The following is a 13,709-nucleotide window of genomic DNA, read 5'->3' as shown; positions in this document are numbered from 1 at the left end:
GGCACCTCTCCTCTCTTGAGGCAGTGGGACACCTCCTTAGAGCCCCTCCCCCTTCCCCCTCCCCTCCCCCCCTCCTTTTTCCCCCAGTTTTATTGAGATATAATTGACGTACAGCACTGTATGAGTTTAAGGTGCACAACATAATGATTTGACTTACATAGATCATGAAACGATTACCACAGTAGGTTTGGTGATCATCCCTCTCATACAGATACAACATTAAAGAAATAGAAAAAAAAAAGTGTTTTCTCTGTGATGAGAACTCTTAGGATTTACTCGACAGCAGCTTTTATTTAAAACCTACAGCAGTGTTAATGATCCTTATCATGTTATGCATGACATCCCTAGTACTTATTTATCTTATAACTGGAAGTATGTACCTTTGACCATCTTCATCTTATTCCCTTCCCCCGAGCCCCCTACCTGTCTCTGGTAGCCACAAACCTGATCTCATTTTCTATGGGTTTGTTTGTTTGTTTTTGAAGTGTCATTGACCTACAACACTATGTTAGTTCCTGGGGTAAACAGAGTGACTTGATATTTATATACATTTCAAAATGATCACCATGATAAGTCTAGTTACAAGATGTCACCCTACAAAGATATTACATAATAATTGAGTATATTCCCCGCACTGTATATTTCAGCCCTGTGACTCATTTATTTTGTCACTGCAGGTCTGTACCTCTTAATCTCCATCGCCTATTTCTCTCCTCCTCCCCACGCCCCGCCCCTCTGACAAGCACCTGTTTGTTCTCTGTGTCTATGACTCTTGTTTCTGTTTGGTTATGTTTGTTCATTTGTTTTGTTTAGATTCCACATGTGAGTGAAATCATACAGTATTTGTCTTTCTCTGTCTCATTTCACTTGGAATAATACCCTCTAGGTCCATCCGTGTTGTTGCCGATGGCAAGATTTCATTCCTTTTTATGGCTGAGTAATATTCCAACCCCTCTTCTTCTCGATACTGTGTCAGTTCGGCTGTGGTAACAAGCAACCCCAGTGTCTCGGGGGCTCACAACCACGCACATCTCCCTCGCACTCACATCACCTGTGGGAGGCTGTCGGCTGTGGCTCCACGGGCTCCGCCCCACAACTCCTCATCCCAGGGCCCAGGCTGTAGGAGCTTCCCCAGCTGGTCAGTGCGTTCTTCTGACACACTTCTCAAGCAAGTGCGATGATGGAAACTCTCGCTAAACTTCTGCTGAGACCTGGAATACATCACCATATTTATTCACATTCCGTGGGCTGAATTGTATTACATGGTCAAGTCCAATGTCAGTGGGGTGAGAATGAACATTTCTCCCAAAGGGAAGGAGGGTGAGAATGAGTGCAAACTACCATGTTATTTCATATTGTATGTCAATATTGTCTACCTCCCTTCCAGCAGGTCTCTCCACAGCTCAGCAGTCTCCTCTGAGCAAGCCTCTTTTGTTCTCCTAACAACCTTAAGAAATAATCGCAATGGCAAAAGTAATTAACTTTAAAAACAAAAAAGTAATTAACTTTTACTGCCTCTTTCTTCGTGCCAGGTGTTGTTTAAGTGCTTTACAGGCGTTCTTTGAGTTAACACTCACAGCAGCCCCATGATGTAGCGACCACTGTTATCCCCATTGTACGTGTAAGAAAACTGAGGTTGAGAGGTTGACTGGCCCAAAGTCACACAGCTGCTAAGGGTCAGGTCTGGGATTCACTCCGAGGGCACCAAAGGCTGTACTTTCAACCCCAGCAACTACACGGCTTCTTCCTATGAGGCCAGGGTGGGGTAGTGGCCCCATATGACAGATGTGCAAACTGAGGCCCAGAAAGTTGACTTGACCTGACCAAAGATACACCCTGTAAACAGAACTAAAATAGAAATGCCCTGGTGTCTTCTCCTACGCAGCAATCCGTCCCCTACACCAAGCCGGGGACATTGTCGTCTAGCACTCTGGGGACACTGACTGCCACCCTGGCCTGGAGCCGTGCAGAGGGAGGCTCCAGTGATGGTGCCTGTCTGTCGGCCTTTTCCTACCGGTCAGCCCAGGGTGGTGAAGTAGCCCAGTCCTGGCTCGACCACTGACGACCTCAGGCAGGTTCCTCGACCTCTCTGAGCTTTGCCTTCCTGGTCTACAACATGAGAGCCACAGAGCTTAGAGCATAATGCCAACCAGAGTAACTGGCCTCATTTTCACCTTCCAGCTCCTCCACTCTAAATCCTGCTGGATTTCTTTGGTTAAGACACTCTTGCCCTCCACCTCACCTTCACTTCCTACCCCAGCCCTCCATCCATCCTTCTTGGGTTCGTGTCACCTCCACTGCGCACTCAGACAGGTTTGAGAGGAGGCGTGAGATGAGGTGGGGGCCACAGTCCCACCTGAGCTTCAACAAAGAACCAAATGGGCTGGCTCTCTGTGCTCCCCACCTGGATACACGTATACACGTGTGCACAGACATGCCCACATGTATATATCACACGCCCACATCACATGCGCATGTATACAATACGCAAAACACTTACATACCTGTACACAAATACACACATACCCATGTACCTGCATGCACACGTGTACACACATATACACACAGACACCTGTACACATATACAGAGACACACATACATATCCACACAAACACACACATACATATACGCACCTACACAATATACCTGTGTACGTGTGTACACACATACCCACAAACACACACATGCACATGTCCACAAATAAACACACAAATATGCACACATACATACACTCCTCGCAGGCACAGCCACTGGACAGGGTGTGGCTTGTGGGGCATATAATGCTGTCTGTCCAGCCAATTCCTCCCCTGGAGGGTAAGTGCTCTTCTGGGGGCGGAGCCTTGGTCACAGCCAGAGAACGGCAGAACATGAGGGCCCGTGGGGGTCAAGCCCCTCCCTCAGCTGCGTCTTGCAGGTGAGGAAACCGAGGCCCAGAGCATAACGGAAGCACACAGTGCTCCAATATGGCAGGCACAGTTCCAAACTCTTCATCTGTACTAACCCACTCACTGAACACTCACAGTCACCCGCTGAGGGACCCACTGTCTCGTTTTTCCAAACAGGAGAACTCAGGCCCAGAGGGTCACGCGTTAGTGGTCCCCCAGTGGGCAGTGGAGTCAGGCTCAGGCAGCAGCTCCGGTGCCCCTGCTCCTCACGGGCAACCTGGGCTGCCCCTCTGCTGCCATCGCTGATCGCATGACACTGGGCAGAGGGACCGTGATCGCTGCCGAGTCAGGTCGGACCCAGCTTCCGACCCCTGCTGCCTCAGGCAACCTGGCTGAGAGGCTGTCGTCTGACCACGTGGTAATTTTCAGGGACACGAGGACACGCCAGACAGGCGGGCCGAGGGAGGGAGGTGCCTGGGCGGGCAGTGCCATGCGTGCTGCTGTGGTCTCTGCCCCTCCTGCTCTCGGGGCATGAATGGCCCGCCTGCCCTGAGACGGGAGCCCAGCGTCTGAGCAGGCCGGATGCCTGGTTTCTTTGGCAACTCAACTCACATTCTCCTGGCTGTGCTTTCTGGGGCTTGATTTAAGTTTAATTCCAGCCGGAATGACTGGAAATACCAAGTATTTCACTAGGATTAGTGCTTGGCTGGAAGGGCCAACTGCCTCTGCCACAACCAGGTACCGTGGACCTCAGAGGAGCGTTAATCCCAAGGAAGTCTCCGTGACTCAGCCTCGGGTGGCTTCTCAGCCCCAGGAGGGCCAACGCGAGGCACAGACGCCCGGGCTGGGCCTCCGCTGAGCTGGGGGAGGGGAGAGGCGGCACAGGAGGGCTTGCCGAGCTCAGAGCAGCCCTGCTCTCCCACCCACGGCAGGGACCCATCCAGCCCATCCCCCAAAGCACACGCTTCGGGGAGAGCGGGGAGCAGAGTGGGGCGGGGCAGGCACACAGTGCGGGCACCCCTCTGTGCCCGGGGTGGGGGGCGGTAAGGAGGCACCGTCTGGTGGTCCGGGGCACAGCTGCCAGTCTCACCAGCACTTAGTTTCTCGGCCCTGGCCACGTCTAACCACCCTGAGCTGTGGTTTCTCGTCTCTAAGTAGGGATGATAACAGCACCTCCCACGCGGAGCGGAGCGGAGCGAATATGAAGATTAAATGAGGCAGGGTTTTCAAAACACATAGCACAGTTCCTGGCACATGGAAAGCCCCAGATAAATACTAGGGATCAATGTGAACCATTAGCTTCTCACACCTGCCAAGCCTTCAAGATTCTGTGAAGGAAAACAGTCAAAAATGTGAAGCACCTCCCTTCCCAAGGTAATGGAGCTGGTTTTCCTTCCTACCTATTGGCTCCAGCCTGACAAAGGTGTCTACATCAGAGGAAGGTCTTCTAGCAACGGGCTCAGCCCCACCTGGCAGCTCCGGGCTCCCATGTAGCTCTCTGAGCCCCCATGCTGCTGCCCAGAGCAGGCATCCCTAACTGCCTCTGTCCTACCCCATGGGCTTGGCTTCATCTTCTCTGCCCTGGTTCCTATGCCTGGTTCTGAGCAGCCCTCCTACTGGGATCCCAGGTGCCCTCCGAGGTAGAGCCCTGCTGTGAGCCCCACATGGTGATCAGTGAGCAGGTGGGGAGATTGCCCTTCAAAGCTGGGGTCCTGTCACCCACAGACAGATCCCCACTAGTTTCCTGGGCATCAGCTGCCTGCCCGAGTCCCTGGCCTGCTTCTCGCCTCTCCACGAGCTGCTGGAGCAGCTCTAGACCCTGCTGTGTGGCTAGGAGGGTCCCGCAGTGCCTCACACCCAGTCCCAGACTATCATAGAAGGGGCAAACCCAGAGGGAGACAGGGGAGTTAGTTAGAGGAAAGACAAGAGAAGGCCACGGGGAAAGGATGGCAGGGGCAGAATGCAAGCAAATGCCAACCAGACATAATTTGAGGCTGAAAGCAGTCAGTGAAGGACTGCCCACACTGCTCTCCAAGATGAACGTCTTCCTCCCCGCAGTCACGCTTGGTCACCCCAGCAACCCAGCAAGGACTTTATCAATGATCCTAGCTCTGTACCCATCATGGACCTTCAGTCCTCCAGGCCCTGCAGAAACTTTTCTTTCTGCTGGAATACCTGCCAGCCTTCCCTAGTATGCACCATGAGTGAACTCCTATTTATCCTTCAAAACCCAGCTCAAACGTCACCTCCTCTAGGAGGCTTTCCCTGAACACTTCCTCCCATATTCAACCACAGCCTCTTGAGATGCCCCACAGTGTGCTCTACATCTATGTACCTCTCTTTGTTGTGGTTTATTGGCTCATATGTCATCTTCCCTTGCTGTGCTCGGGGCAATGAGTGTGTCTTATCCATCTCCACACCCCCAGCTCCTGTCACAGAGTTAAGCACGGAGTGAAGCCTCAGCTAAAATTTGCTGACATGGAAAGCAACAACAACAAAACAACATCTTTTGACTAATCCTTCACACCTCCCTGGCGAAGCAAATCTAAAGTCCTAGCTCAAGCCCTCTGAGGGGCTGAATGTCTAAGATGGACTTCAAGACAAAGTCCCAAACATCACACAGCCTCATGGAAGTATCAGGACATGCCCGGCCTCTGGAAGGGTGAGCCAGAAGGAAGCTTCCAGAGGGGCTCAGAAATCACCCACTGGTGTCCTGCAGTGAGAAAGCCACCCTGGCCGGTGGCGATCTGAAGCACCAGCAGCATGAAGAATGAAAAGGCAGAGTGTGGCCAGAGCTGAGAGGTTGGCATTTGCAGGCTAGGAGCCGAGGAGGAGTGGCCCTGGGGGAGAAACTGAGCCAGGCGTGACCCCTAGCCCAGGGGGTTCCAGGCAGAAGAACAGCCCACTGATGTCCCTCTCAAGCTATAGGAATATTGTGGGCACTGAAACCCCATCTCTTAAGAACACTCTGCACTGCTCCAGTCCCAGGCCTGACTCCATCGGGACCGTACTGCCAGGGGCGTCAAGTCCAAGCTCCAAGTCTGCCTCCCGGTCCCCCCAACACCGCTGCCACCAACTGCTGCCCTCACTGAATTCTCTCCTCTCCCACCCACTGCCCAGGTCCAATCTCAGCCACCATCACCTCCCTCCCAGCTCCTAGGGGCCAGCCTGTGGGGCTGTCGCTCTTCCAGCCTTGCCCTTGAGATGCACCTGGACAGTCCCCATTAACATGTGGATCAGACCCTGTTTAAAAGTCTCCCTTATCGATCCTGCTCTGGAGGAGGCTGCTTTGGGGAATAAGGTAGAGGGTCAAATGCGTGAGAAACTCCCTGTCCAGCAGAACTGATGCCCTCTGCTCACCTCTCCAGCCACTTCTCATCATTCCCACCATACGACCTCTGATGCTCAGATGACAACGTACTTTCCTCCTTTGTCCACCTGCCGCCCTCCAGGTCTGTCCCCCCAGCTGAGGGAGGCACCCCCACTGTTCCCACAACCCCCCCATCTCTGTTATCTCTCTCTCTCTGGACTGGGGGTTCTGAGCTCTCATTCCTGAGCGCCGGGAATACAACAGCAAACCAAACAGAAAAATCACGTACGGGATGGAGAGTACGTAAGATGCGTACGTAAGTATATACGTACACGAGATGTCTGGTGCTGGGGAGAAGTTTTAAGCAGGACAGAGGGAATGAATGCTGGTGGCGATTTAAACAGGATCCGAGGAGGCAGGGAGCCAGCCGTTGGATCACTGAGGGAACTTCGTGCGGTGGGGAAATGTTCTATGTCTTGCCTGTGGCAGGAGGCTATGCAGTCGTATACATTTGTCCAAACTCCGAACTGTACGCTTAAAACCTGTGGATTCTACTTGTATAAATTATATACCTCAGTAAATCTGACATCATAAAAGGGTGTCCCAGACAACAGAAACCTAGAGGCAGGAGCATGCCCAGAAGGACTGGTACAGGGGTGGAGGAGCCACAGGCCAGGCACTGTGGACAGGGCAGAGGTGATGTCCAGCGCGTGCGTGCGTGTGCCTGCGTTCCGTGTTCTGGGTGGGCCCAGGCGTCAGTCTCCTTCTAGATGTCTGCAGGTGGCGCACCGCTGGTGTAGGTGCCGCTTCTCAGCATCTTCCTCATCACCTGGGCTGGCAGCCCCCGGAGGGCAGGAACTGTGCTCTACTCATCCCTGCATCCCTGGGAGGTACTGAGGAGGGGCTCGGTGCACGGTGCATGGAGGTTAAATGGAGCTGATTCCCACTGAACCACGTCCAAGGAATCTGAAGCTGTCTGCAGCAGTGGACATCCCCCGTGCTGGAGGGGCAGGGCCCAGTCAATTTCACTGTGGATTTGGGCTGGGACAACCCTGTCTCTGGGGTTCACCTGTCCCAAGATGATGTGTAAGGAGGGGCCGGTCAAGGCCCGCTGTTCGTCGTGTGGATTCCAGACTCTCTCCCCCTCTACCTGACTCCGAGGACTCCGGGTGGGGTGTGGGCCAGCAGCCCTAAGCCTGGACACTGTCAGCCGCCTCTGTCTTCAGGGGCAAGAAAAGATGGCAGAAAAAGGCTGATGAGCAGCTCAGACTCCTCTCCTCCTCAGCTCAGACTCAGCTTCCTTGAATGAGCTTGAGTGGCAGAGGCCCTGCAGGCTTTATCTGTGTGCGCCTCTGGTGGGGGCTCCCGGAGCCTCACTTCAGAGACTCTGAGAGCAGAGCCTGCGGTGCACTTGGAGAGGAGAGGAAACCTCACATTTCTTGAGCAAATGCCATGTTTTGGGCACTAAGCCAGCACATCACACATGTCATTGCTTTATCTTCACTGCAACCTGCAGGGCGCCAGGGTCCTTGTTTACAGGCAGGGAAAATGGGTCACAGAGCGGTTGAGTCATTGTCCAATGCAAGCGTGGCAGAACCGAGGTCTTTCTGTTCCCAGGGTCAGTGCCACCTCAGAGGCGAAGGAAGGAGGGGGCTGCTGTGAGGAAGGTCACTGGTTGAGAGGAGCTGGGAAGGGGATGGGGTGAGTGGAGTGGCAGTGGCTGAAAATGGGCTGCTTTGTCCAGAAGCCAAGGGATGGCCCGGGATTCCAGGCAGAAAAGGTGCTGTTTCCCCCAGGCCAAGGTGAGTAAGTCTGTTAGGGGCCTGGGGTGAAAGTAGGGTCAGCCCAAGGAAAGGACAGTGGCCGCAGCAGGGCTCTGAGCCAAGGGCGACCGGAGCACAAGGGAGTCCAGGAGGCCTCACTTCCAGCCTGAAGATGACAGATCCCTGTGGCTGTGATTCACCAGCTGCCATGACCACAGTCACAGCCCCTGACATCTGCACAGCGTGTGGCACTCTCCATGGACCTTGCAAGTGTCCACACATGACCACGTTCCATCTCACTAGCAGCCCCCTGAGGGTGGCAGGGAGGTGAGGCAACGAGGGCTGGAGGGCTTAAGTGGCCGCCGAGGTCACACAGGGGTAAATGGCAAATCAAGGCTTGAGCGACCCCCATAAATGGCAATGCTGATCCCCTGTCTGTCCATCTTTATAATCATCTGTGTGCTTCTGGAAGGCCTGTATGACCAGACTGAACGGTGGCCCTGGATGGAGCTGGTAGAGTGCTAGAGACTAAATGTTTGTGTGCCCCCAAATTCTTATGTTAAAACCTAACCCCCAAGGAGATGGTGTTGGGAGGTGATTGGGTCCTGAGGGTATAGCGCTCAGGAACGGAATTAGGGCTCCTGTGAAAGAAACTCTGGAGAGCTCCCTCACCGCTTGCACCACGTGAGGCCACAGCGAGAAGAGAGCTGACTAGGAACCAGGAAGTGGGCTCCACCAGGCAGAGTCAGCCAGCACCTTCCTCTTGGACTTCCCTGCCTCCAGAACCGTGAGAAATAAATGTTTGCTGTTTAAGCCACACAGTCTGTGATATTCTTGTTATAGCAGCCTGAACAGAGTTAAACCAGGCCAAGGATACCAAGATCTCAGCCTCTGGAGGAACAGTATCACCCTCCCTGTCCACGCTCCCCATGGGGCTCAGGGCTGAGCTGGCCAAAGCAAGTTGAGTCAATGGGCTTTTGGTGTGGGGACTGCCAAGGAAATATCTGTTTCAGCACGGGGGCTGTCAAACATGCAGAGACTGAAAACCATCCATCCATTCATTTTGCCAGCCAGCCAGCCAACAACCAGAGCTCAGGTGTGTGCACGTGTATATGAGGAGACCTCTGACCCCAGGTCATCAGGTTATTCATGGTCCTCAGCACTTACCTCTTTGGGAGTCAGGCGTGAGGGTCGTGCCTCCCTCTGGCCTTGCTGGTGGGAGCCTGGAAGGAAAGGAAACCCTGTCCTTCATTGGGCACAAATGCTGGCGCCTATGGAGCTCTGTTGGGAAGTAAAAGCTGCCTTCATGCCGGTCCTCATATTTATGTTCCCCCAGGTTCCCAGACAGGCATCCAGCAGACGGACCTCGGAGCCAATACGCTTGGGATATTGTCCTCAAGGCCTGAGCAAGCCCCTCCCTGATCCAGGCTCGGAGAAGTCTCCCTAATACAGGGACCAGCTGACACTGTCGCTCAGTGCTTCCCAAGCGTATCATCCCCAGGTCCCTTTTTGGGGTGTGTAGAAGTTTTTAGCCTGGCACACCCGTTGCCACGGGACGCACTGGAAATCACGGTGCCAGAGAAACTTCCTGCCTCGGGGCTCCCGTTTCCCATTCTGGGTCGGCACTCAAGGGCTTCGCACGCACACCTGCGGGGCTCCCAGAATCAAAGTGCTTTCTCATCAGAGGCGTTTTTGAGTGTGCAGCATGGAGAGGAGATTTGTGTTCCCTTATTCAAAAAATATTTATTGAGCTCCTTAACTGCCTTTCCCTTTGTTAAGTAATGGCTTCATACGTACTTTGCAGGTGGATCCGCAGGGGGCAAGCGTTTCCCAACACAATCCTGAGCCTTCGGCCCTTCCCTTACTGCCCCCTTCGTGGGGCCGAAGGAGAGCTCCGGACCGGGGGCCCTGGCCAACCACAGAGCCAAGCGAGATCAAGCCTAGGGCCAGTGAGGTACGTGCATGGTGAAGGGGATGTGGGGGAAGGGCTGGGGCTTCAGAGACGCGAGAGGGTGGCCCTGAGAGGACCGAGGCCATCCTGGGGTGAACGTGGGGAGGGGCCCAGGGAGAGGCCTGAAAGGCTGACGGAGCTGTGTCCTAGGGAAAAGGCAAAGGGAAGAGGAACGAAAGAGTTCCTTCTCTCCAAGGGGCAAGGAGCCCCCGAACTCAGTCCAGGTTTGGGTACCCTTCTGGAGCCAAGGGCTAAGGACGTAGAGCTGGTTTGGGGAGGAATGGCAGAAGGGCAGAGGCCTGTGGGCCAGACCAGGGACAGAAATAAGCCTCTGCCGTGACAGTAGGTATTGGGGGCCTGCCCACCAAGCCACACAGCAGTCACCAGCCAGCACAGGTTCCTGTGAGCCCCTCGCCGGTGACATCGGGTGCGAACGGTGCCAGGCCCCAGCACCGTGTTGGGTGGAATCGGGAGAAGGCCTGGCAGAGATAAGCCTAACACAGTGGTCCTCAAGGTGTGAATCACCCCGGAACTGGTTAGAAATGCAGACTCTCACGCCCCACTCCAGACCCACTGAGTCAGAACCTCTGGGAGGGGGCCCCATAGTCCACTAACAAGCCCCCAGGTGATTCAGAGGCGCACTCAAGTTTGAGAAACTCCGGCCTAAAGGAATCCCTGACTCTCCTTCCCCCCAGCATCCCAGGCCGCGGCTGGATCAGGGCAGGCGGGGCCTGTAGGGTTGGGCTCTCGAGAAACCCACGCAGGAGCACCGGAAGCCTGAGTGGTTAGAGTCTGTGAGCCGTGCCCTCTCCTGAAGGGAAGCCTGACAGATGAAAGGCAGCAGCTGCCGCCCTGCTGCTCTGCTGCCGGGTTTGCAGCCTGGCTTCCCCGGGCCTCGGGCCCTCCCGAGACCTACCGCCCAGGAGGAGGCCTGGGCCAGGCACAGCCTCCCATGCGGGGACTTGGCTGGCCCCGAACGAGACCCATCAGGGCACCAGGAGTTCGCCACATACATTTCATCCCCTGTTATCTCCACCCCAGCCTACTGAATTGAATGCTTTCGGTACGCTGGCTGTACAGATGCGGGTTTCAGAGTTTCAGAGTTCAGTAACTTGGTGATGCCACTCCCTCCTAAGCCGCGGAGGTGGGTCTTGAACCCGTTCTACACGTGCACTGCCTCTTCTAGCCTCACCTCTGATTCCCTAAGCCTTCACTCTGAGGACCTGCTCCCCGTCCCCTCAGCTCGGGGGGTGCAGACTGGCATCTCAGGGGCCAGTGGGTTCCCTTTCAGGAACAGGCATTTGACTTGGTTTTCTCATCCCGGAGCATGTGAATGTGTACGCTTTGTCCAGCATCTCTCAGGAGTCTCCTTCCGGAAGGAGTCTCTAGTTCTGAAGCCTCCCCTCCTGGCCTTCCTCCCACCCCAGCCCGCCACGGGCATCCGCAGCCGTCTGCAGGCGACGTGGAGACAGGCAAGAAAAGCCCACCTTGTTTCGGGTGAGGCAGCATGGTGGGACGACGGCTCACTGGGGCCCTACTTTGTGCTGCTCTTGATGTCTCATTTCCACCGTGTGCTCATGCAAGGACCTCGCTTCTGGAGGAAAACAGATGTGACTGCGTGTGGGCAGGAAACCACAGGGCGGCCTCCTGCCTCATCCGTCCCCATCACTCGAGGCAGCCTCCTGTGCTGATGGGGGAAGCTCCCTGGTGGTGATGCTCCAGGCTCAGCCTGCGATGCAGGGCCAGGGTGACCCCAGGCAGCAGGAAGGTGGGGCTCAGCGCTGTGCAGCTGTCAGTAGGAACGGCTAGACATGCAGACTGTCAGCCCAAACCCAGATCTACTGAATCAGAGACCCTGGGGGTGCAGCCGGGCAGCCTGTGTTTTAACAAGCCCTCCCGGCAATTGAGATGCACCCCGCAACGGGCGATTCCCAGACGGCCCCCATCCCTGTTTCCAGCCTCTTCTCTCACCACAGCCCACACCCTCGCACAGCCCTCCTGCGGCGCTCACACCCCTCCTTCAGCCGGCACGTCCGCTTACCTCTTCCTGGCAAGCAGGCTCCAGGTTACACTTCGTCATCCCAGGTCCGACACACAGCATCTCACGTCACTTCCCTTCACGGCTCTTTTCTTCCACGTCCGACTTTCCCTTCCTGGGCTTTATGTCTATTTTCCTAACACCAAAAAATTGAAGCCTCTGTTCATAGCGCACCTGCCTCCACCCAACATTTGTCAACTATTTACCAGGGGGGACGTGGCAGCCGACAAGCAGCAGGGCCCCAGCTCTCACAGAGCTGACAGTGCAGTGGGAACTCATGGAAGAGGTGGGCTGAGGCCTTTGCTGAGCCATCTCTTCACTCTCCAGGCACCCATCAGGCCCCTCCCGGCTTTGTCACCTCTCTGAGCACATGCCACGCCCAGTGCCACGCCAGGCCAGCACAGCGCTTCCTCCCCAGGCCAGGCCCAGGGCTCAACGCTGCTTCAGCAAGCCGGAGGTGAGCACGAGTGACACACACTGGCACACACGTGCCCACACACACCGCACTCCTCAGCCCTGCTGGGACGGGGGCAGAATGCAGTGGGCACGGCTAGGCAGGACCCTAGAGAATCTTGGTGGCTACATCGATCCTTAGTACTGGTCACTCTTGGTAGCCAAGGAGGAGGTACAAGGAAACATCCCCTTCCACTGAACGCAAAGGAAAATGGATAAAAACCATTTTCCATCTGTTTTCTGTACCTTGCCTCCTCTGATGGACACCAACACCTCACTAGGTCGTCTCAGGTGTTGCTGAATCCCCCTGTCAGTGCTGTTCTCACAGGGGCTGACCAGAAGCTGGCCCCAGCCATGGGGCCTCAGGGCTCTGTACCCTCCTGCCAATTCAAGACTGGTTGACCAAGAGTACCTGTTGCCCATCACCAGACAGTACAGCAGCGGTACACGGTGCTGGGTGAGGCTACGGTCTGTAGAGTCAGACTGTCTGGAATCAAATCCCTAATCTACCACCTACTCACTCACTGTGTGACCTCAGACACGTTACTCGACCTTTCTGAGCCTTCATTTCCTCATCCCCCTGTTAACACGGGCATAATAATAAGGTCTATCTCACAGGATTGCTATCAGGATTAATTACTTAATACACACAGCTTACTGAGTAAATACTCAGTACACGTTAGGAATTGTTATGATTGACTGGATGGAAGACGACAGACTCAAAGGCCCGTACTTCTCACAAGGACTGGCAATTTCAAGCAGCAGATGGCACCTGAGATCTCAGCACAAAGTTTCTGATAGGAGGCTGTCAGCAGGAGGGGGAGATAATAAATCAACTCCCTCTTGATGTATTATCTACTTTACCAATTAGGCTTCCGTGGGAAGGTGCCCTGGGGATTTCCATAAACCCATAGAATAGATTCATGGAATTGAGTATTTCCAGTTACTAGTTAAGATAAGTTTTAACAAGAGTGAGATCAGGTCAGTTTTCAGGGGATCATCCCAATGGACGAGAGAGAACAGACGCCCAAGCTGGTTACTAATCTACCCCCACTGGCGTGGCCAATGCTGCTCGTGGGAATGTGGATGTCTCAGCCTTTCTTTTCTGGAAAGCCGCCTGGCAACACACGAAGAACAGTAAATGAGTTCATACCCTTTCACCTGGTAATTCCTCTTCCAGGCATCGACCTCAAGGAAATAAGCAGAGAGGTGCACAAAAATGTATATGTAAGTTTGTCCATCACAGCGTTGTTTGCATTTTAAAATAAAATAGGAACAAATGTCAAATACTAGAGAAACAGTGAAAGG

General features: G+C 54.5%; 1 long non-coding RNA gene across 1 annotated transcript; it reads right to left on the bottom strand.

Moving 5' to 3' along the window:
- Positions 1-213: 213 nt before the first annotated feature.
- LOC137211217 (uncharacterized) lies at positions 214-13,350 on the bottom strand. Its single transcript, XR_010936958.1, has 4 exons — positions 11,952-13,350; positions 11,398-11,504; positions 9,127-9,182; positions 214-1,211 (listed from the first exon to the last, which is right to left on the bottom strand). It is a non-coding gene; the product is annotated as an uncharacterized lncRNA (long non-coding RNA).
- Positions 13,351-13,709: the final 359 nt, after the last annotated feature.

This window comes from Pseudorca crassidens, chromosome 2 (assembly GCF_039906515.1).
Source record: "Pseudorca crassidens isolate mPseCra1 chromosome 2, mPseCra1.hap1, whole genome shotgun sequence".
NCBI lineage: Eukaryota > Metazoa > Chordata > Mammalia > Artiodactyla > Delphinidae > Pseudorca > Pseudorca crassidens.
Note: the sequence above shows the minus strand (reverse complement) of the source record. Positions and strands in the feature narration are given on the sequence as shown.